Source organism: Pseudonaja textilis, chromosome 4 (assembly GCF_049901715.1).
Source record: "Pseudonaja textilis isolate UNSWEBS1 chromosome 4, rPseTex1.2, whole genome shotgun sequence".
NCBI lineage: Eukaryota > Metazoa > Chordata > Lepidosauria > Squamata > Elapidae > Pseudonaja > Pseudonaja textilis.
In genome coordinates, this window is record NC_141993.1 from 5,319,510 (window position 1) to 5,341,973 (window position 22,464).

The 22,464-nt window shown below is 40.9% G+C and overlaps 1 protein-coding gene across 1 annotated transcript in view; it reads left to right on the forward strand.

The window, feature by feature from the left end:
- Positions 1–4,314: 4,314 nt before the first annotated feature.
- Positions 4,315–22,464, forward strand: part of RASGEF1A (RasGEF domain family member 1A) — a 183,453-nt gene continuing 165,303 nt past the window's right edge. The window contains exon 1 of the mRNA XM_087932156.1: positions 4,315–4,414. The gene's annotated coding sequence lies outside the window, so the exon portion shown is untranslated. The remainder of the gene's footprint in view (positions 4,415–22,464) is intronic.

The following is a 22,464-nucleotide window of genomic DNA, read 5'->3' on the forward strand; positions in this document are numbered from 1 at the left end:
GTAAGTTGCAGTAAGTCCATTTAATTATTTCTCTTGCCTTTGAAACAATGAGTGCTACCATGGGAGAAGAAGGAAGGAAGCTACGCAGTTAAAAAAGTGCCCTTCTTTGTGTTCCACTTTCAAGATCACAATTGACTACATTAGAGGAGAAATTCTCCTTTCCCCTTTGATAGCCATGAACTGGACTTTGTTTCTGTTGATATCTGACCAGGGATGGGCTGCTGTTGGTTTGCACTGGTTCAGGTGAACCGGTGTCTAATTTTATGGCCAGTTCAGTGAACAGGTAGTTCCAGCAACTGGCTGGCCTCACTCACCCCTCCCCTCCCAGGAGTCCCCACACAGCCTGTTTTGGATCACAGCTAAGTGCGGAGTCTCAGAGAAGGTAAAAAATGGGCCTCCAGGAAGTTCCGGGCCAGAAATGGGCCTGTTTCCAGCCTCCGTAAGGCTTCCAGAGCCTAGAGAGGCCATTTTCAGCCTCCTGAAGCTCGAGGAAAGCCTCCGGAGCCCAGGGAAGGCAAAATACACCCCCTCTCCACAACCCATTTTTGCTCTCAGGCCAGGATGGTGCAGGAAGCTGACTAGGTCACACCCATCATGGCTACGCCACCCCAGCAACCAGGCAGAGAGCCAGTTGCAAAAAAATTTTTTGAAGCCTACTCCTGTATCTGACCATGTTTTTCTCCTTACACAGTGACAGAGGTCCTGAGATGATCACCTTCAACACTGCAAAAGATGCTTCAGGTGATCACTTCAGATCTGAACTCGCAATCTTATTTCAGCAGATCTCAATCTCCAGGATATTGAAGAGATTGAGAAGTTCCCCAAGGATGCGCTCCGGCATAAGTTCAAAAGCTGAGAAGATTCAACCTCTGGTTCTGGTGACCGACTCAGATTGGATCTTGCAACATTATCCTGGGATGCATATATTGGCCTTCCTTAGCAAAAAAACAAAAAACACAATTGATTTATTTTCTGTAACAATCTATAGCTGCCTTTTCCAACACGCTGACCTTTATATGTGTTGGATCACAACTCCTAACACTGATCCAGCATGACTGTTTGGCTGGTAAGGATGAGAACTGTAGCTGAAAGCATCTGAAGTACATAATATTGGGAAGGTTGACTGTTGCCAAGATAATTAAATATACTTGTTAGTTAAAAGCAATTCATTCTGAGCTCTTATTTGTTACATTTTTTTTAATTTTTTCCCAATTTCTCTTAGATTCCACTGCAAGCTTTCAGGGAGCTGGAAAAACCAATATATTATCTTAACAGTACGCCTTGTCTCCAGAAGTTGTGGGTGCTCTAATGATAGTCTAGTGAAATAAGGACTAAGGGAGACATGACAGCAGTGCTTCAACATTTGAAGTGCTGCCACAAAGAAGGGATAATAAACAAATATTCTTGATAATAAAGACATTTTTCATTTTAAGGTTGCTATATTAATGCATCATTGATGCCAACGTGATTCGGCAGCATGGTGACAGCTCTTTCTGCATCAGAGGCTATGCGCTCCTGAATCTGTGGCTCTCCATGCAACATGAATCTCAATTACAGTTTCCTTAATTGCTATAAAATGAAGCCAATTGATTATTTCCCCCAAGCTTCATTTTCCTCTCCAGCCAAAAGGCCCTCCAATTCACTTATGCTTCTACTAATAAAAAAGATTCCAGCAGTTGGTTTACTTATTTATTTATATTAAGGCCAGGAAAAGGCATAAATAAAAGCTCACCAAAAGCATGCAGCATATTATGTGTGGAGTCTCTCTCTCTCTCTCTCTCTCTCTCTCTCTGTGTGTGTGTGTGTGTGTGTGTGTGTGTGTGTGTGTGTTGTGTGCATAAAGATGACACAGCAGTTATAACACAAAGGTGACACAGCATGGATATAACAGGTAGATGACATAGCACTCATCTATTTATATAAAATAAATACCCCTCATGCATCATCACAAAATCTCCAGAACCGTAAAGCCTACCAACTTGAAATTTGGCGTGAAGGTTCTTCTTGATTTTTAGAAATGACCATCAGAGCATTTAGAGTATTTTCTATATTATTATTATTATTATTATTATTATTATTATTATTATTATTATTATTATTATTATTATTATTATTATTATTATTAACACGCTCTGATGCTAAGGAGTTCTACTCTCCCTCCCCATCAGGAAAGAAATATCTTCCAAATGCAAAACAGGAGCAGAGGAGAGGAGTTTCAGTTTTAGTTTCACATTTATATACAAAAGTGAAATACCATTCACGCATCATCACAAAATCTCCAGAACCGTAAAGCCTATAAACTTGAAACTTGGCACATATGTTCCTCTTGGCTTCTAGGGGCTCATTAAGAAAGGATTTCTCCAAATGACCATCAGAGCATTAGTATTTCCTGTATTATTGTTATTAATATGCTCTGATGCTAAGGAGTCCCACTCCCCCTTTCCACCTGAAAAGAAATCACTTCCAAATGCAAAACACAAGCTGAGGAGTTTCAGTTTCACAGAATTTACTTTTTACATCCATTCTTGGTGACCTTCTGACAAGCAAAGTCTAAGGAAAAGTCAGATTAATTTAACAAGCTGCTAACTTAACAACTGCAGTGATTCACTTAACAAACATGGCAAGCAAGATCATGAAATGAGGCCAAGCTCACTTAACTGCCTTGTTTAGCAACAGAAATGTTGGGATTTGCTATAGTCGTGAGTTGAGAACTACCTGTGAATAACTTAGAGATGATATTGTTTTCCACTGGTTGAAGGTGGGCCCATCTCAAAGGTAATTTAATCCCTTCTTTTCCAGGTATATATTTTGGCACCCATCTATTCCTTTTATTCCACTAAATATATAGTGTTCACTATGCTCCCAAAATATACTCGTGTCATGTCAAGCCTTTAATGACTGTTGTCCTTTTGATTCGTGCATCATAGCAATGCATTTCATGCACTGACCAGGCCATTTGTGGACCAAATCAATATTTAATGGAAAAGCAGAACAACAGAGTTGGAAGGAACACTGGAGGTCTTCTAGTCCAACCCCCTGCACAAGCAGAAGAACCCTACACCAATGCGGAAAAAATAGTGTCCAATCTCTTCTTAAAAACCTCCAGTGATGGTGCATCCAACAAATTTCTGGTGGTAAGCTAACTGATTGTTTTCACTGTCAGGAAATTTCTCCTTAGTTGTAGGTTGGTTCTCTCCTTGATTAGTTTCCATCCATTGCTTCTTGTTTTGCCTTTGCAGAACAGATCTTCTATTCTCTATTCAACTTCTTCTTTGTGGCAGCCCCTCAAATACTGGAATATTGCTATCATGTCTCCCCTAATCCTTCTTTTCACTAGACATACCCAATTCCTTCAATTCCTTCATTTGTTCAACCTCCAACCCCTTAATCATCAGAAATAGCTTCAGACAGACAAACAGAATTGGAAGGCACCTTGTAGGTCATCTAGTCCAACCCCCAGCCCAAGCAGGAGACCCTACACCATTTCTGACAGATGGCAGTCCAGTCTTTTCTTGAAAACTTCAAGGGATGAAGCTCCCACAACTTCTGGAGGCAACTTCTGTTCCATGGGTTGATTGCTCTTCCTATCAGAAAGTTTCTCCTTGTTTCCAGGTTGAATCTCCTTGTTCAGCTTCCATCCATTATTCCTTCTCTGGCCTTCAGGTGCCTTGGAGACTAGGTTGACCCCCCTCCTCCTCTCTGTGGTAGCCCCTCAAATATTGGAAGATGCTATCCTGTCTCCCGTGGTCCTTCTCTTCACTCTTCACTAGCTTCATCTGCCACTATTATCCGTTTCAAGCTGGCACTAGCCAGCATGCCCCAAGTTTTAACCCTGGTCTCTCTAATCCAGGACTCCCAGCTAAAAAGCAACGATAGCTTTCAAGGATGCTCAGACAAGCCCATATAGGCCAAGATGTAGAAACATGCCCCTTCCCAAGACCACGACTGCCAAATAAGATTTATTGGATTTTATTTTGCTTGGAAAGAGACTCCAGAGCGCCTCGGTTTTTCCAGCCGTTCTGTCTGGATTGTAGAAAAGTAACTTGGGGGGGGGGTGCAAAAAAGCCCAGCCGTTTCCCCATCCTTCAGGAGAAGATGGAGAGAGATCGTGTGGTATATTCCTTTCTCAGCCCTCTTCTTGGCAATGCCTTTCTCCCACGCCCCCCTCCTGCCTTTCTGCCTTCCTCCTGGCTGCTGGATCTGTTCGCTGACTGCTCCCCCTGCAGAAAGCAGCAGAATGGGACACGCTTGTTCCAAAGCTAGCCGGCAGCTGTCACATACCGGAGGCAGCAAGAAGGCTAAGCAAGGAAGCTCACTCTGTCGTTTAGGATGATTCACGGGGAATTGGCTGTCATTTCTCTCGTTCTTGTAGTGGACGGAAGCCACCTCAAAAGCTACACTGGACCAGATCAAGGTAAGGCAAGAGAATTGCATGCATCTCCCTCCCTCCCTCTCTCCCCCCACTCTCTTTTTCTCCCTCTCTTCTTCTGTCTCTCTCCCTCCCTCCCTTCTCTCTCTCCATCCTTCCTTCTCTCTCCTCCCCTCTCTCTCCCTCTCTCTTTCTCTTCCTCTCCCTTTCTCTCCCTTCTTCTCTTTCTCCCTCCCTCCCTCCCTTCTCTCTCTCCATCCCTCCTTCTCTCTCCTCCCCTCTCTCTCCCTCTCTCTTTCTCTTCCTCTCCCTTTCTCTCTCTTCTTCTCTTTCTCCCTCCCTCCCTCTCCTTCTTTCTCTCCTCCCCCTCTCTTCCTCTCCCTTCCTTTCTCTCTCTCTTCTTCTCTGTCTCTCTCTCCCCCTCTCTCCTTCTCTCTCTCCTCCCCCTCTCCCTTTCTCTCTCTCCCCTCTTTCCCTTTCTTCCTCCCTCCCTCCCTCCCTCTCTCCTTTTCAAGCAATTTAGTTCCCAGGTTTTTGAAGGATGGCTGAGAGTGGGGTGATTCTCGCGGCAGAGGGGTGCCTCTTTTTTCCTGGAGCTTCTCCGATCTCTGAAATTCTGCCTCTCCCAGGCAGACCAAAGCCTGCATGTCACCTGCTTCCCTTTCTCAAGTGCAACTTTCATCACGGCGGTCCATCCCACCCACGTTGTCCCTGAAGGAAGAAATGATGCCCCACGTTTCCTCCCTGGAAGTAACTTGGGCGACAGTTTGAAATAGGCAGCTGATTGGGAATCTGTCTGGACCTTTTTTGATTTGCCTCACTTTGGACTTCACTGAAGCCCAGTTTCAGCAAAAAATATATAAAATAAAACCTATCCCACACATCCTTAAAATTTAGAGCCTCCCAGATACCAATAACGTGCTTAAATTAGATGGAGAATTTGGAAATCTGAGATATTCTCTCTCCAGCCGTCTAAACAAAAAAAGCAAGAAGGGTCAGTCTGTCTGTTGAACTAACTATGCTGTACGAATGCTGGTTAAAACATTGGTGTAAGATTTTTAGCAAGAAATCCATAAAGCCTACCTTCAGGAAAATCCCAGACATGGAGAAGATGATCCTGTGATATTTATTAGCTCTGGGGAACCTATATTTCTAGATATATATTGGCTTCCGCTCCGTTTTTTTCTCTTGCTTTCCCTGTGACGTTTATGTGTGGCTTGTACAATCTTGCCTGTTGTGCTAATGTTCTTTCAATTGACAGTGTGGTTCCAAAAAATGATCTCAAAAGGTGAAACTCTGCTGGAGTGGGTCTCATGCATGGAACAAAGCGTAGATTGTCTTTTCTGATCAATTGCCTTAAAGACTCTTTTAAACCAATAACTTCTCAACTCTGATGAAAAATATGTGTGCAGTGCCTTGTGGTTTTTTTTCCCGCCCCACGTTCAGCCAGATTGTATTGGATATCAGCTAAATTGAAATGCTTACCTGTCCCTTCTTTCCTTCAGTTGGTTGATTTATACTTAGGTTATAGATGAGAGATACTTTAGAAGGAGCGAATGGTGTTTAAATAATTTGCATGAGGCAATAAAGAACGCTGCGAGATTCTAAACAGAGTCTGGCTAAAATTTGCCATCCACTGTTCTGGGCGAACACATAATGAGGTTGTTGGTCCAGCTATTGAGCCTGATTGTTATCAAAACTCATTGCATTTTAGAGATGGACGGTTATATCCACCAATAGGAATAAAAATGGCAATTCCATATTCTCCTGTGAATACAGGCATAGGGATAGTATATACACATAAACATGCTCTAATGCTAAAAAAAAAACCATCTGTTTGCAATGTGCTTGCATGGCACTATGTTGGATTTTTTAAAGTGACTTTAAGTACTGATTAAATGATTTTATAAAATGGTATTAATAATTTATACAATGCATTTTTAAATCTTAATGTGAGAGTTGTAGCTATTTTAGGGGGGTTGGGAGGTAGTTTTATGCCAGTCTATGACCACAATTTTTTTAAAAAAACTTGATTTGATTTGAGTTAAGGGTGCATTAGCGGAAGAGAGCACATACGTTTAACGAAAACAGTGCTGTGAACATTCAGCTTTCATTTGCGGATTGTATAACTTACTCGTGCAAGTTTTGGGCTTTTGATGGACTTCAAGAGAAAGTAATTCTGTGATTGTGGAATGAGGCACGTGGCAAAGCAATAGGTAGATGGATACGCACAGGGTATTTCTTTTAACCAATGAGAAGTCACTTCACCATGTTCTTGCACCCTAAGCTTTTAAGGAATCTAGAAGTAAAATTTGGACATCGAGCTGTATCTGCCATGGGAAACCACACTGGGTCTTTATGGGAACGTATGATCCAAACTGGTTAAAACAAGATTGACAGGAAATTAATACAAATTAGGGCACAGATTTGCTGGCTACTATAATAACTTCAGGCTGACAGCCAGGAGTATCCAGAATGACCAGAATAGTTGATGGTAAAATAGTGGAGGATCTTATCACTTAAAACTTATCTAACAATAGTGAATAACTTCCAGCACGTCTGTGGATAGCGTTCACCACCGCCACCTCCTCCTCCTCCTCTTCTTCCTCTTCCTCCTCCTCCTCCCTCTCCTTCTCTTTCTCTTTCTCTTTCCCCCTTCTCCTCCACCACTTGTTTCTCCTTCTCCTTCTCCTTCCCCTTCCCTTCCCCTTTTTCCTCCACCATTTCTTTCTCCTCCTTCTCCCTCCCCTTCTCCTACTCCTTCTCCTCTTCCAATGGCACCCATAACGATTGTCTCACTGCTGTCTTTTAACATTTGACATTGCTCCAAGAAGTGCCATTTCTGCCACTGAGTGTCATTGTGATTTTTTTTTTTAATACTCAGCAGGTGTATGAAAGAACAAATGTATCGATAAGAAATGTTATCAGAAAGGCTTTCAAAAGTCTGGTCAACAACGGAGTTGGCTCAGCCAAAAAAAGATTACCATTTGCTGTTGGCTCACTCAGAAATACTAACCCCAAGGCTGGTTAGCACACCATCCCAAATAAATTTAAGATGACAAACGCAATTTATGGCCACTGAACTGCTGAGTTAAAATGCTGTGTATGCATGCATCCTTGAGTCAGCAGAAAAGTTACTGGTATGGAATTTGCTGTCCTGCTTCTCATCCCCTTTACTGATTCTGTTCTTGGTGAGCAGAACTTTTTCAAAAGGAATAGGTAACAATGGTTAGCAGACTTTGTGTAAGCTGTTTGGACAACGTTGGGAAATGGGGGGACAAGTATTATTTTGCACAAGATTAAAGGTGATGTAAGGATGTTTCACTCATAGGCTGGTGTTGAGATGTCATGAGAACACAGCTGAAAAAAAATATTATTATGCCAGGGCATTTTTGTACCATGATTCAGTGCCAATGCTGAAAGTCGCTGAGTCCCTTGGTTCGGTTCCACTTGAATTCCCCAGCATATCCTTCAGCATAAAATACAGTTATCTTCAATATCACTTGCCAATGAATATAATGCAAATTCCATTTATAGAGGGTTTTGATTCTTATCAGTGGATTATCAGCTGTTTTCCTCTCTTCCTTCTGAACTGGAGAAAGCAGGTTTTATGGAAAATGGAAGTGACTGAATTAAATAACAGTTTATTTGTTACTTGGCAACTGGGAAAGGGCAGGGAGAGTTGAAAATCTAATTTCCTTCCCCGTTTGCAACGAAAGACATCAAACTCACATTAGCGTCCACAGGAGTTGAGATCACAGAATGTATTGGACCTTCCAAAGATTGTGCTACATGTCTTCAAAGGGGTGATGGGTTCATAAGAAACCTCAGCTACTATTGTACTTAAAAAAATTAGGAACAGCGAAGTATGTCTAATTTACAGAATCGCAAAAAATTGCTTTTCCTTCTGAGAAGATGACTAAAGCCATTAGTGTCAAGATGGGTGGCATAGAAGTTTGATAAAGAAAATGAATTATGATCAGAGTTTGTTTGATAGTGAGAAACATTGAGGATATATTGGTCAGCACAGGTGAACAAATATTTTGGCTTTTTTTCCTTGAAAAGGTCTTGTGAACAGGTGGAGAAATTTGTTTACACTATATGTTAATATCAACTTTTGCACATTTTTTTGGATCTTAAAAAGTAAATCTCCTTTGGCATGTGTACTTGTCCGATTCTACAGTAAGGTTTTCGAACACAGCAACTTCTTAAGTATTAGGCAAAACTTGCACTCTCATTTTGTGTGGTAGGGAAAAACTGTGTTTCCTCAACCTTGGGCCCTTGAAGGTTCGTAGACTTTAACTCCCAGGATTCTCCAGTCAGCCATGCTGGCTGGGGGATTCTGGGAGTTGAGGTCCACAAAACTTTCAAGGGGCCAAGGTTGTATAATGTCGCTCTACAACAGGGCCTTCAAAGGTTTTGTTTTTTTTTGCTAATGGGACAAAATGAGAAAATGATGAAAATAGCAGAGGTTTTGAAAAAGCAAAATGGAAGGATTTTCTCTCTCTTTTTTTAAAAACGTGTGATTAGTTTACACCAGGGGTCTCCAACCTTGGCAACTTTAAGACTTATGGACTGGCTGAGGAATTCTGGGTGAGGAATTCTGGGAGTTCAAGTCCACAAATCTTAAAGTTGCCAAGGTTGGAGACCCCTGGTTTACGCCATACTTGAAATACATTGAGCCAATCTTTTTTTTTTTAACATTTCATTCACTTTGACAATGTAAAACGGGCACCTGAACTTAGAGTTACAGGAACACTGAAAAAGCAAAGAGAGAAAAACTGAGGCACCAGAAGGGAGGGGAAAGGTTTTTTTTTTTTTAATATATGAAGAGATATCTAAATGGAGAGCAGAGAGGGAATATGCCTTCCCAGGCCAAACTAAGCATGAGAGCCATTGAAGTCTGCTTCTTGCACAGACTTAGCTCTGTGGATGGACTGATGTCAGAGATGTGCAATTTTTAAAATGAAGGGGAAATTATTTTAATCACATCTTTTCCTCCTTCTCCACTAAGAGATAAGGTTCAAAAGAAGCAGGAGACAGGCTGTTTTTACAAAACACAGGGTCTCTGTGAATCACAGGAAAAGTTAATGAACAGGTGTGTTTTGTTTTGTTTTATCAACCAACGAATATGTTGCCAGGGTTGCAAGATAAGAGGCTGAGCTCGGGATAAAGAAGTTTGCAAGGTCATGCAATTGGAGCAAAGTGCCCATTATGAAATAAAATAATGAATACTGTACCATGCCTTCCCCAACATGCAGAGTTCTATAGATGTTAAAATGACTAGAAGAGGATGTAACCTTTACAAGAGTTGGGCATCAGATAGCAAGAGCATCTCCGAAACAGCAAGGTAGTAGCCAGAATGAAGCTAGAAGGGACCTTGGAGGTCTTCTAGTCCAGCCCCCTGCTCAAGAAGGAGAACCTATAATATTCCAAACAACTGGCTGTCCAGTCTCTTCTTAAAAGTCTCCAGTGATGGAGCATCCACAGCTTCTGGAGGCAAGCTGTTCCACTGGTTAATTATTCTCACCGTTAGGAAATTTCTCCTTAGTTATAAGTTGCTTCTCTCTTTGATTAATTTCCATCAGTTGTTTCTTGTCCTGCCCTCAAGAAAGCCAACAAGAAAAGAAAAAAGATATTCCCAAATCTAGAGCTCAGAACTTACATTTGCAAATAAGACTTGGAGCAATCAAACCCTCAATTGTTCCTACCTGTAGTGAAGATGCATTATTTAAATTGATAGTTAATGAATGGAGAGTTGGTTTTGTCTGGTCATTCCAAATAAAACTCTCATGTACCCAAAATAAAGTGGTGAGCTCTGAAGTCAGATAACCAGGTGGATGCACAAGTCCAGCATGACATAAAAACTTTGCCTTGATTAATCTCTGGATTGCAGAAGGATGCAGCAGGAAACGTCTACCCAATACTTGTTGAAATGCGTTGGATGATCTTCCTGAAACCTAACAGCCATCCAGCTCTGGCAAAATGTTGGTTTGAAAGCTTCCTTTGCACAACTGCTAAGGTTGCCTTCAGAAGAAAATAGATCATCAGCCACAATAAAACAGGAATCCAATGTTGTGGCCCGACAGCAGCCAGCGAGGAGGTTGGGAGGAACGTGGGCCAGTCCTGGAGTCTGAGGAAGGCTCTGACGGGGGCTCTGTGTCCGAGGCAGAGACGGGGGCAAGGGCTGTCTGACAGTTACCAAACTGCCTTCGGAATCAGAAATCAGTGGGGCAGAAGAACAGCTGGAGCCTGTTCCCAGTGTGCGCATGCACAGAGCTGCCAGATAAAGGAAACAGCTAAGGAACAAGGGTTGACTCGGGAGTAAAGTTTCGGGTGGATGGTGAACGGCCCCTCCCATAGAGAATAAAGAGGAGTGAAAGGGGAGTGGGGTTTTTGCAGGAGACAATTCGTTCATTCCGGCATGCTTGCCAAGTATTGCGGCATCTGAAAAATATCAGCCTGGCAACTCTCCAAGCCTGATAAAGGTCTGTTATTGGGAACTCTCTTGACAGAGTGTTGGCCGGGACTTTGCTGGAGAGGAAGTTCATTGTAAACTAAATAAGAGGGGTTTATCAGGACGAGGACTCAGCTTCATACTGTTGAGGAGGCCTAGGTCAGAACATCCATGTGGTTGAAACGAATATATAAATTTCATCATCATCATCATCACTATCACTATCATCACCCTTGATAAAGTTTTTTTTTTAACTTGAATACTGCAACACTAGTGAAAAAGGTATTTTGGAGATGAAACTGCTTAGCCTAGAGAACTGAGAGTCGAGAAAGGGATACGTTAAGGAAGGAATTCTGAACAGAATTCTGGGTAATTTTTTTAGAAAATGGAGCTCATCCATGCAAAAGGAAAATCAGACTCTTTTATGTTTGTGCAAAATCCAATCTTATTCCTCCCCCATCAAATTACTTGCTGTCCAACTTGATGTAAATAAAAGAGGTGTTTTTTTTTTAAAAAAAATCTGCAATCTACTCTTTCGGGTTAGTGAACATATTTGGTTTTTTATGCCAAAAACTGAACTGATCTTTGAAGTGGAATAGACCAGGAAAGGGGAGGTGGATGAACACTCATTTGTTTGCTGCCAAGTTTAGGGTGTACTGTACACAGTGTGTTTTAATGCAATCCAGATTTACGACGTTAGGACTTTCGCTCTACAAATGAATAACGTTTGCAAATATCCCCTCACAATCTAGAATGAAAGAAGGCTGATTGGGGCTGTCTGTACACAGAAAGTGACTTGGTTTCTAATGGCAAGGAATAAAAATTATTCCTCGTGCAATAAGAAGGAATTATTCCTCAATAATTCCTTCTTATTGCACTACAGCCTTCAACCTCAGCATACAAAAATAACGTCACCCTCAGTGGAAGTCGGCTCCTGCTGACCCATAGAGCCTTTTTAAAAAAAAAAAAAATCAACAAGAAATAGCCTTTTCGCATGAAATTTAGATTTCCTAGTTTAGCCAGCAAATCTGGAATTTCCCAGTGGTCTTCTTTTCTTTCCAATCTAAGCAGCTTAGATTCCGCTTAGCCATTTTGAAGTTAAGGACAAGATAATTTAAGATACGGCTAAGGATGATACAGTGTAAAATAAGTCTTTTAAAGTCTTTTGGGGGGGCGGGGGGCTCTGAGAAAATAAGTTTGAAACCATCCTGTCTTAGAGACTTCTTAACAGAAGAACAGAGTTGGAAGGGACCTATAAAGGTCTTCTATCCAACCCCCTCAAGCAGGAGACCCAATACCATCAGACAAATGGTTGTCCAATCTCTTCTTTAAAACCTCCAGTATCTTTGTAGAAGACATAAAACCATTTATATTACTCTGATCTTTAGGAGCCAATGGTTTTATTGTTTGGATTTTAATTTACCAATCACATTTTTTTTTCATTATTGTGACTATTCCTCTAGTTCCTTGCTTATCTTTTTATGTTTATTGAAATTATGAATTGCCCCAGCTCTCTGACACTTGTTCTAAAGGATCTCTAAGATTAGAGAAACCAGACAAAGATATTGTATAAGGTACAGTGCAAGTTAAATCTCAAAGAGTGTATAAATGTGCCTCCTCGTTGGAGCATTTGTTTGAAGAAGGACAAATCTGGACAAATGTAATTGAATTATAGCTAATCCTGAACCAGTGCAATAATTGTATTCAATATGCAAATAGTAGAAAACCTCCATCCCATATTCTTTTTAATTATTAACCAGGGTCTCTCTCAAGGGGAGTTTACTAATCAAACATCTGTTAGGTGGCAAATATAGTTTAAGCATCCATCATCCAAAAAGGATTTAAGGTGAAACAGAGGACAAATTTACGAACCGAACAGAGAATCTGGCAGAGTTTATAAATCATGGAGAACCAGCCCGTTGGCAGTCAAACAAGGAAAAGGGATGACTGTAACATGTCAATAAGAACATACTTAAAGTCAATTCACAATTAAAGTCATCCATCATTCTCTTCCTCGTAATCCCATCTCTTCCTCAATTGAGTTCAACTCGTTCAACCGCTTGTTCAATAGCCTGCCAGGTCTTGGTCTTGTAACTTACTGATGATTGTTGTAGCGTGCCAGTGGCCAGCAGAGCTGGCGGCAGACTCGGACAGTGAGGAGATTGGGGAGGAACACGGGCCAGTCCTGGAGTCTGGGGAACGCTCTGATGAGGGCTCTGCATCGGAAGCAGAGATGGGGCCAGGGCTGTCCGACAGTTATCAGCTGCCTTTGGAGTCAGAGATCAGTGGGGCAGAAGAACAGCTGGAGCCTGTTCCCAGTGTGCACATGTGCAGAGCTGCCAGGAGAAGGGAACAGATAAGGAACAAGGGTTGATTTGGGAGTAAAGACACAGGTAGACAGTGAATGGCTTCTCCCATAGAGAATAAAGAGGAGCAGAAGAGGAGTGGGGTTTGCAGGAGACAATTAGTTCAATTCATTAGGGTGAAGATCTTGCCAAGTAACTGCTGCAACAGTGTGGCATTTGGAAGCTATCAGCCTGGCAACTCTCCAAGCCTGATAAAGGTTTGTAGTTATGAAATCTCATGAAAGGCTGTTTGCTGGGACTTTGCTGGAGAGGAATTCAGTTTAACCTAAATAAAAGGCATTTTATCGGGACAAGGAGTTTGCTTCATGATTTTGGAAAGCCTGGATCAGAACAATTCTCTAGTGAATTCACACTTTTAAAATGCTGGAATAACTTCAGCACTTCTTTCTTCCTGAAGCATCTTATTAGCTCAGATTATCCCTGACATTCTCTGACATGGTTTCTTCTCTCTGTCCTATTTACTTTTGGCCAGCTTCTTAGAAAAGGGCATTATTTGTCCACCCTGCTCTTTCATTGTTTCTAAATCTTGTGAAAAGAAGAAAAAGTGGATTTTAACACTAAATAATTCTGAAATGCCTGATGAACAAAAGCAACCATTTAAAGAACCATATGTCACTCCCGTTTAAACAATGAGCTGATTTGAATTGCAAGGTGTGATGGCAGCCTGCATGAGGGATGGGCCCCCACTTCCCCCCTCTCTTTCTCTCTCTCTTTCTCTCTCTCTCTCTGCCAGACTGCAATACAATTAAATAGATTTTACTTCAGCTTGCCAGTTCACTTGGCTTAAATGGATGGGAAATTGCATCCCAAAATGTATTTCCTGAGAAAGTTATGAGTGGCTTTAAATCACCATGCCTTACAAAGAGGTTGAAACTCCATGGTAAGATTTATTGTCTCCTGCAATGTAATAGAGTGAATCAGAAATTCTGTCCTGGATTATTATCATAAATGTTGTTTAAATATCATTCAGGTTTTTCTTTTAAAAATGGTAAGTAGGGAGTAGGTAGGTAAGGAAGGAAGGAAGGAAGGAAGGAAGGAAGGAAGGAAGGAAGGAAGGAAGGAAGGAAGGAAGGAAGGAAGGAAGGAAGGAAGGATCATATGAAGGATAAATTGAACATATTTCTCCCAAAATACAAAGATAAAAAAATATCAGTTATTTAAATATTATTCAAATTATTCTTTTAAAAATGATAGGTAGGTAGTAGGTAGAGAAGGAAGGAAGGAAGGAAGGAAGGAAGGAAGGAAGGAAGGAAGGAAGGAAGGAAGGAAGGAAGGAAGGAAGGGAGGGAGGGAGGGAGGGAGGGAGGGAGGATCAATTGAATATATATATCCCAAAATTGTTGTAAGTTTGCATGGCCACTCAATGAATGGGTTGCAAGTCAATAGCTACCCGTAAATATTCACTTTTTTGAGAAACACTTTACCCTTGCTTTCATTCTCTAAAACTCCATATTAGATTCCATACGCCTACCTTCTATCTTTCTGTAAGGTCTGGTTTCTTCAAATTCTTTCCAGATGAGTCAGACACAGCATCTGTTGGAACAGCATAATTTGTTAAAACAGATGCTAGCATCTAATATCTCTTATAAGCCTGGACATTTAACTTGAGTGGGCTAATGATATTGAAATATCTAATTAACAATTATATGTTAATTGTATATTGGCAAAACCCTTGAGGAAGCCAACTATGGTTAAATACTCACAAGGATTGGCCAAGGCAGAATCTGAGCTCTAGCAAAACAGAGCTTTCAGGACCTTGGAGAGCTCCAGGAAGCAAACTCTCAAGAAGCTCAATCAGGTCTATGAAAATCATTGTTTCAGCACCTTGCTACTTAAACTCACCTGATTTATTTTTATTTATTTGTTTGTTTGTTTCTTTGTCAAACATGTACAAGTTAACAAGTATAACTATGAACATAAACAAGAACAAAAGGAGTAAATACAGATAAATGGGGACAGTAAGACAGGGACGGTAGGCACGCTGGTTATGCATGCCCCCTTTAAGGACCTCTAAGGAATGGGGTGAGGTCCACGGTAGACAGTTTGAGGTTAAAGCTGTGAGGGGTTGAGGCTGTAGCAACGGAGTTGGGTAGGGCATTCCAGGTGTTGACCACTGAAGTCGTATTTTCTGCAATCGAGTTTAGAGCGGTTCACCTTGAGTTTGTGTCGGTTGTTTGCCCGTGTATTATTGTGGTTGAAGTTGAAGAAGTCATTGACAGATGAAATGTTGTAACAGACAATTTTGTGAACTATGCTTAGATTGGACCACAGTTGGCACTTAAGTTCTTAGCTCCCCTTCAGTCCACATGTAGTTCACCGTGGCTTCAAAGAACTCAAGATATTGCCTAAAACGAATGCATGGCTCAAACAAACATACAAACAAACAAGCACAGATAATCCTTCCAACCATTTGTTTACTGACCATTTAAAGTAACAGCAGCACTGAAAATAAAGACTTGGTACTGGTATTTCACACTTATGACCGTTGCAGCATCCTCATGGTGATGTGATCAAAATGGGTTTAACTTGGAAGGTTTCACTTTTCAGATCTTCTGTCCCAAGTAGGAATCCAGAGTCATTTGGCAGTTCTGATAGCAATAACAATTGCACTTAGAGTTATATCCTGCTTCACAGTGCTTTACAGCCCTCTCTAAGCAGTTTTACAGAGTCTGCCTCTTGCCCCCCCCAACAATCTGGGTCCTCATTTTACCCATCTTGGAAGGATGGAAGCTGAGTCATCCTTGAGCCTGGTGAGATTTGAATTGCCAAATTGTAGGCAAATGGCAGTCAGCATGAAGTAGCCTGCCATACTGCAGTCTAACCATTGTGTCACCATGGCTCATGATGTTGTGGAAGAGCAGGCAGAGTCTGGGGCTGGAATCAAGTGAGTCATCAGTCTAGAATCATTGTGTTGCCACAAACAGTCTAAGTCCAAACCCCCTTGAATTCCACTGATGTTGAATTCCATTGACTCTTATCTAGCACCAAATTTGGTGCTGGCCATTAGTTGGCCAGTTTCTTGTGTAGGGGCCTTTGCGGAGTGGCCTACAATGGTGCAACTTGCCCCTGAGAATGAAATTTTGTGGCACTCTGAATTTTAACAGGTTACAAGGTGTATCATGCAGAATTCACAAGAGAGAATTCCTTGACTTGGACTTGACCTAAGGCCAGCCAAAAGTTAAGTCTCCTTTGATTTGAGCTTGACTTTGTGTTGGAATCACAAATATTGCTTCTATATTGCAAACACAGCTCTCACACAGTTCTTCAGCAGTGACAAAAAAAGATGTTACTCTTAAGTTTTTATGACTCTTCTAAAAAGTCAAGCTTTTGGGAAGAGTCAAGAAAAAAGCATATCTCTCAAACAAGAGAGGGAGGGAGGGAGGGAGGGAGAGAGACAGAGAGAGAGAGACAGACAGACAGAGAGAGAGACTGACAGAGAGAGAGAGACAGAGAGATAGAGAGAGAGACATGCATTTCAGGATTTCTGAAATGGGTTTTGTGTATTTCTATATAAAATATTGTCCTGTAGGAGTTGTCAAACCTGTTTCCTGCCTCCAACAGTGGCAGTTTGCGAAGCAGAGGTCAGATTTTGTCCCTTCAGCACTTTTGCCTCCCAAGAGATGCTTGCTTTGTACTAAATAATCAGGCGCATAATGAGCAGCCCAGCAGTCCTCTACTCCCAACCTCCTCATGCTGACAAATGAGAACTACAAGGAAATCACCATTAGAGAAGGAGAATCAAACCCATTGCAGTGAAAAAGGACATACATTCAATTTCACAGCTACTAAGATTGTTGGCTGAGCAGGGACAAAAACAGCCAGGAAAATGATTGAAGACTGGGAAACGGGCCCGTCGTCCGTCAACAGGCATGCTGATCTACCACCAGCATATCAGATACTTAGGATCCAAGAGTATGGCAGCATAATGAAACAACAACCAGTGGCTTAATAGCCAGCCACCAATACCCCAATTAACAACTAAAAACCACACACAAACAGGCACCACGTAAATATGACACATGAAACAGCCCATTCTGGAGAGAAAGAATTTCCCTGAGGTTGGGCTCCAGCATGAGTTTCAAAGCTTGGAAGACTTAAAGCCTGGTCCCCGTGTCCAATTCAGATTAGATCTTGCAAAATCACCATGACATAAATTTTTCTTCAGAGGTTTAGAGTCATCCAGAGTACCTCCATTTCTGATGAATATATATACTAGCTGGATACCCGTGCTTCGCAATGAAACTTTGTGATCAGACTGCACAGGATAAATTTGGTTCACCATCCATTAGCTCAGTGGTGGTCGGAGATTGAAACACATAAGGGAATATCGCTCCTGTTGCCTTGAGTCCGGAAGCAGTTTCATAGGTGGAAGGCATAAAACACTTTGGTAAGGTGCTGACATTTAGTACTGTAAGGAGCCCCAGGACACTCCTGAGTGAAGGAGAGGAACACCTGCTGGTTTGAACTGAGGTAACGGAATGTGAGGCAACTGGCAGTTGGAACAGAGTTCTTGTCAGGTGGGGAGGGGGAGTAGAACTCCTTAGCATCAGAGTGTGTTAATTGCTGTATTAAGAAATAGTAATGATCTGATAGTCATTTTGAAAAATCCTTTCTTAGTGAGCACCTAGAAGCCAAGGGGAACATACATGCCAAATTTCAAGTTTGTAAGCTTTATGGTTTGGAGATTTTATGATGAGTGACTGGTACTTGGCTTTTATATATATATAGATGAACTCTAAGCCTGAACAAAAAGGGGACAGCGCTTTCACTGCATAGCAATTGTGGTAAATGAATAAGTAAAAATTATTTACAGTCATAGACTAAAGTTCCATACTACATAGAATGTAACCAAATACAGTACAGTATAAAAATGCCAAACATTTGGTAACTTGGCAGGAGAATAAGGAGCTCTGCCCTACTGATTCCTGGAGCATCCTTAAAGCCAGCAAGCATGGAGTAAATTTTGCAATGATTCAGAAGGTTGAGGGTTTTATTCCATAAATTGGAAGAGCACATGCTTTCCTTATGGTTTCCATTTACACTGTATACGTCAATCTTTGGTCAATTGTGGTCAAGTGTCAGATGCTGAATGATAGAGCAGACTTTGCTTTGCTTTGGCAGGGAGAAAGAAACTTGCGGGCCAATTTCAGTGAAGAAAGGGAATAGCTTGCAGACTCTGATATTAAACTACCGGACAGCATGTCATAAAAGTGCAGCATTGTAAGAATGTGGACAGGAGGCTATCAGGAAATCACTAAAATGGAAGTTAGAGAGAGAAGTCAAAAACAACAGCGATCTTGGGCCAATCACTCTCTCTCAACTGTAAGAAGAAAGTAAAAACAAACTGCTTTGGAAATCTCGCCAAGAAAACCGCCAGGAGCCGCCGGGAGTTAGCACTGACTTGAAAGCACAGAAGAAAAGGAAATAAGAAAAGAAATTCCAGAATTACATGGTTGCATGGAAGGGTCCTTGGTGCTCTCTGAGCTTGGTTGTTTTCCTTTCATTAGTTTATAGTATTAAAAAAAAAACCAAATCATAGGAAAAATATGGGGAGGGAAAAGGGAAAGAAAGAGTGCAGAAAAGAAGGGGAAAGAAATGAAAAGGCATTGATACCCTTTGGTGTAGTACAATAAGATAGTAATATCAAACTTCAGCTTTTTGCTTTTACGTAGTAGTACAAACAAGCCATTTCTATATCAACAGATCTAGCAATGAGCTGGGTTGTTTTCTGGTAGACATTTCCTGACCCAACTAAGTAATATCATCAGTGCTAGAAGGGAGTGGGGTTTGCTCTCTGTTTATGGCTTGCCCTCTCAGCGTTGGTGGGAGTGGCCTTTTTTTTTTTTTTAGGTTGGGCTGTTTACTATTACCTGGTTTGGCAGTTCCTTGATAGGGGTATTATTTACTTCTTGGAGCTAATCTCAATCAACTGAGCAGAGATTTCAAACAAAACCACAATGGTTTTGTTAAATTCTATACACTGATTTTTGCTAATTTTGTCACCCCCAAAATTGGACTTTGCTATTTCAGACCAGTGCTGTGGGGCTTGTTTAGTTTTTTTTAATTAAAAACAAACATGTATTTTTAATGTTCGTTCCTATTGGATTTAAAAAAAAAATGGAGAAAAAAATGAGGAAAAAAATTGTGACAGCACACCCACCATTAAAGCAGGCAGTGAGTGGGCAGGATAAAGTCAAAACTTGCTGTAATTTTGGCACCTACCTTGATAAGAAGTAAAGGTTTAGTTACCATAGCAACCCTCTTAACAAAATGGAGTTTAGGCACTCAAGATAACACCGCTTGGCTGAGGAAAATATATTAAGAGGCTTTGATTAGGAAAGTTCGGTTTCTAGCACATTTGCTTAATACATTTCTTTCACTAGTTATAGCATGTGAAGAAAACTTCGGAGTTTCAGGACATAATTACTCCTTACTAATCCCAATTTTTGAGAATATTTATACTTTTTGTTTCTTATCCAAGAAGCTTCTTCAGCTCTGGAGAAGCTTCTTGGCTGAGAAGCTTCAGAGCTGAAGAAGCTTCTGGGATGAGAAGCGAAACGTCTTCAAGGAAAAATAAAGATCAACTGCCTCTTGAAAAAAGCACCTCTGGGACCACCCTGACTGGATGACTGAGAATCTCCATAAACATCTGTCGAAAAAGTAGGAGAATTTGTCCGTCTTAGATATGAGAGACAAATTGTGGAATCAAGCCAGGAGCTTCTAATAACTGAGAAAAATAAACAGTTGCTTTGTCCCTTTCCTGTTTGCAAAGTTCAAGTAGTTAACTGTGTTGAACTATTCCTATTTAGAAAACAAACTTCAAACACTGTTTGTGCAAATGATTTTTTTTTTTCTGACTTATTCCCTGATAGGTCTTTGTCTATCAGTTACTGTTAGCATTTTCTTTCTCTTGAATATCTGTCCAGGGTTAGTAATTACTGTTTCCTGTTGATTGACAGGAGAAGAAGATGGCCTATAAAGTAAATAAACAATTATATGTGCACATGTAAAATTCTGGGTTTAAAAAGTTAGCAGAAATGAATTGAGAATTTGAGAGCAATTAGGGAAATGAGAAAAATAACAGATATTATTCCAGGATAAATGAACAGGACTGTCCACTGTTCAATTTTTTTTAATTTGATTAGGTACCAGCCTGATTAAATGCAAACACTTGCTTAAATTTAATAATGTCTATATTTCAGTCCATATGCTTTCTAATTAAGTAAATGAACATTAACTTATGCTGCCAGAAAAAAACCCATTCTATTTCATTGCTTGTTAAAACAATATTAAAGTGTAAATGTTGGTCCTTCCTTCCTTCCTTCCTCCCTCCCTCCCTTCCTTCCTTCCTTCCTTCCCTCCTTCCCCACTATTTCAAATACTCCACAACTTCATTCCCTGTTGTGTAGAAATCTGATCCTTCCAGGATCAGATTAAGTGTGAATTACATTTCCTTGGAAAGAGAGAGAGAGAGAGAGAGAGAGAGAGAGAGAGAGAGAGAGAGAGAGAGAGAGAGAGAGAGAGACTATATTATCAACCTGTATTTTCTTCTACATAACTTGTTTACATGGAACAATCATTTTGTATGTCCATACTAGTTACTCATAACTTAATTGCTATATAATCAATATTTTTAATAATGATCTAACAATAATAGAATAAGTGTTTTGAAGTCAGTGACATTGTTTTAAAGAAAGTGAACAGTGAAGATAAAACAAGGACCATACTAAAAATATTTCCCTTTTTAACAACCCTGTAATCCCTTAATTCTGGGTAGTATGCCCATACAAACTTTTCTTTTAAATGAGTAAAGATGATTCAAGCTCCTTTGTTAATGACATAATGGATGCATGCATAAATCTTTCTTGGCAATAATACAGAAAAGCCTGCCTCCTGCCTTCTTCTAAAATCATTCTGGAGTTCCAGGTCTAACCTACTGTCTGAAATGTATGGGCAATCTCCAATCAACCCTTTAGCCCATGCTGTCTTGCTTAGCTTCTGACTCAGATAGACAGACAGACATTTCTGCTAACAGTGGAAGGCTATCTCAGGGAAAGAGGCTAAGAGATGCTCTTTAAGGAGGGAATCCTAACAGATGAACCTCATTCAGGTGTTGTTGTCTGGAATTTTGAAGAAAATAGGCCATGTGCCCTATTTCTGTCCTAGTTGGAAAGTTGTCCATTCTGGAGTTTTGTCTCAAAGAACATGTAAATATATTTTCTTGAAGACATTTCAAATTGTTGTCCCAAGCTTGGGTAGGTTTGTGCATTCCTAAATTAAAAGCACATTATTACTAGTAGGTCCCGAAGGAATTCAACCTTTACTGTCTTTTGGAAAGACAGATGCTGAAGCTCAAATACTTTGGCCCCCAAATGAGAAGAGAGGACTCCTTGGAAAAGACCCTGATGCTGGGAAAGATGGAAGGTGAAAGAAGAAGGGGAGGGCAGAGGAGGAAATAGAATAGAATAGACTTGGAAGGGACGTTGGAGGTCTTCTAGTCCAGCCCCCTGCTCAAACAGGAGAACCTATACCATCTCAGACAAGTGACTGTCCAGTCTCTTCTTAAAAACCTCCAGTAATGGAGTGCCCATGATTTCTGGAGGCAAGCTGTTTCACCAATTAATTGTCCTCACTGTTAGGAAGTCTCTCCTTAATGTCAGGTAGCTTCTCTCTTCAATTAGTTTCCAACCATAGTTTCTTGTCCTGCCTTTTTGTGTCTTGGAGAATAATTTGACTTGCTCTTCTTTGAGGCAGCCCCTCAAATACTGGAACAGCACTATCATGTCCCCCCTAGTCCTTCTTTTCTCTCGACTAGCCAAACCCAAATCCTGCAAACTCTTCTTCGTATGTTTTAGTCTCCAGGCCTTTAATCATCTTAGTTGTTCTTCTCTGCACTTTTTCCGGAGTCCCAACATCTTTTCTGGGGTGTGGTGACCAAAACTGGTTGCAATATAAATGGTTAGATAGGGTCAATGATGCAATGGACATGAATTTTGGAAAACTCCGGGAGACAGTGGTGGTTGGGGGTGAGGGGCTGGTGTGCTATGGTCCATGGGTTGGCAAAGAGTTGGACATGACTTGATGGCTGAACAACAAACAACCACAAAAATGATTAGTATGAGTAACACAGCTGCTTGGTCTTTATCTCCAACCTTCAATGGGTTATGCCACAGATCAAATCTGGGATTCCCAAAGCTATACACCACAGCTTATCCCTTGGAGCTTCTTCTGCCTGTAAAATCCAATTCCTTGGAGCAAGTTGCCAAAAGCCA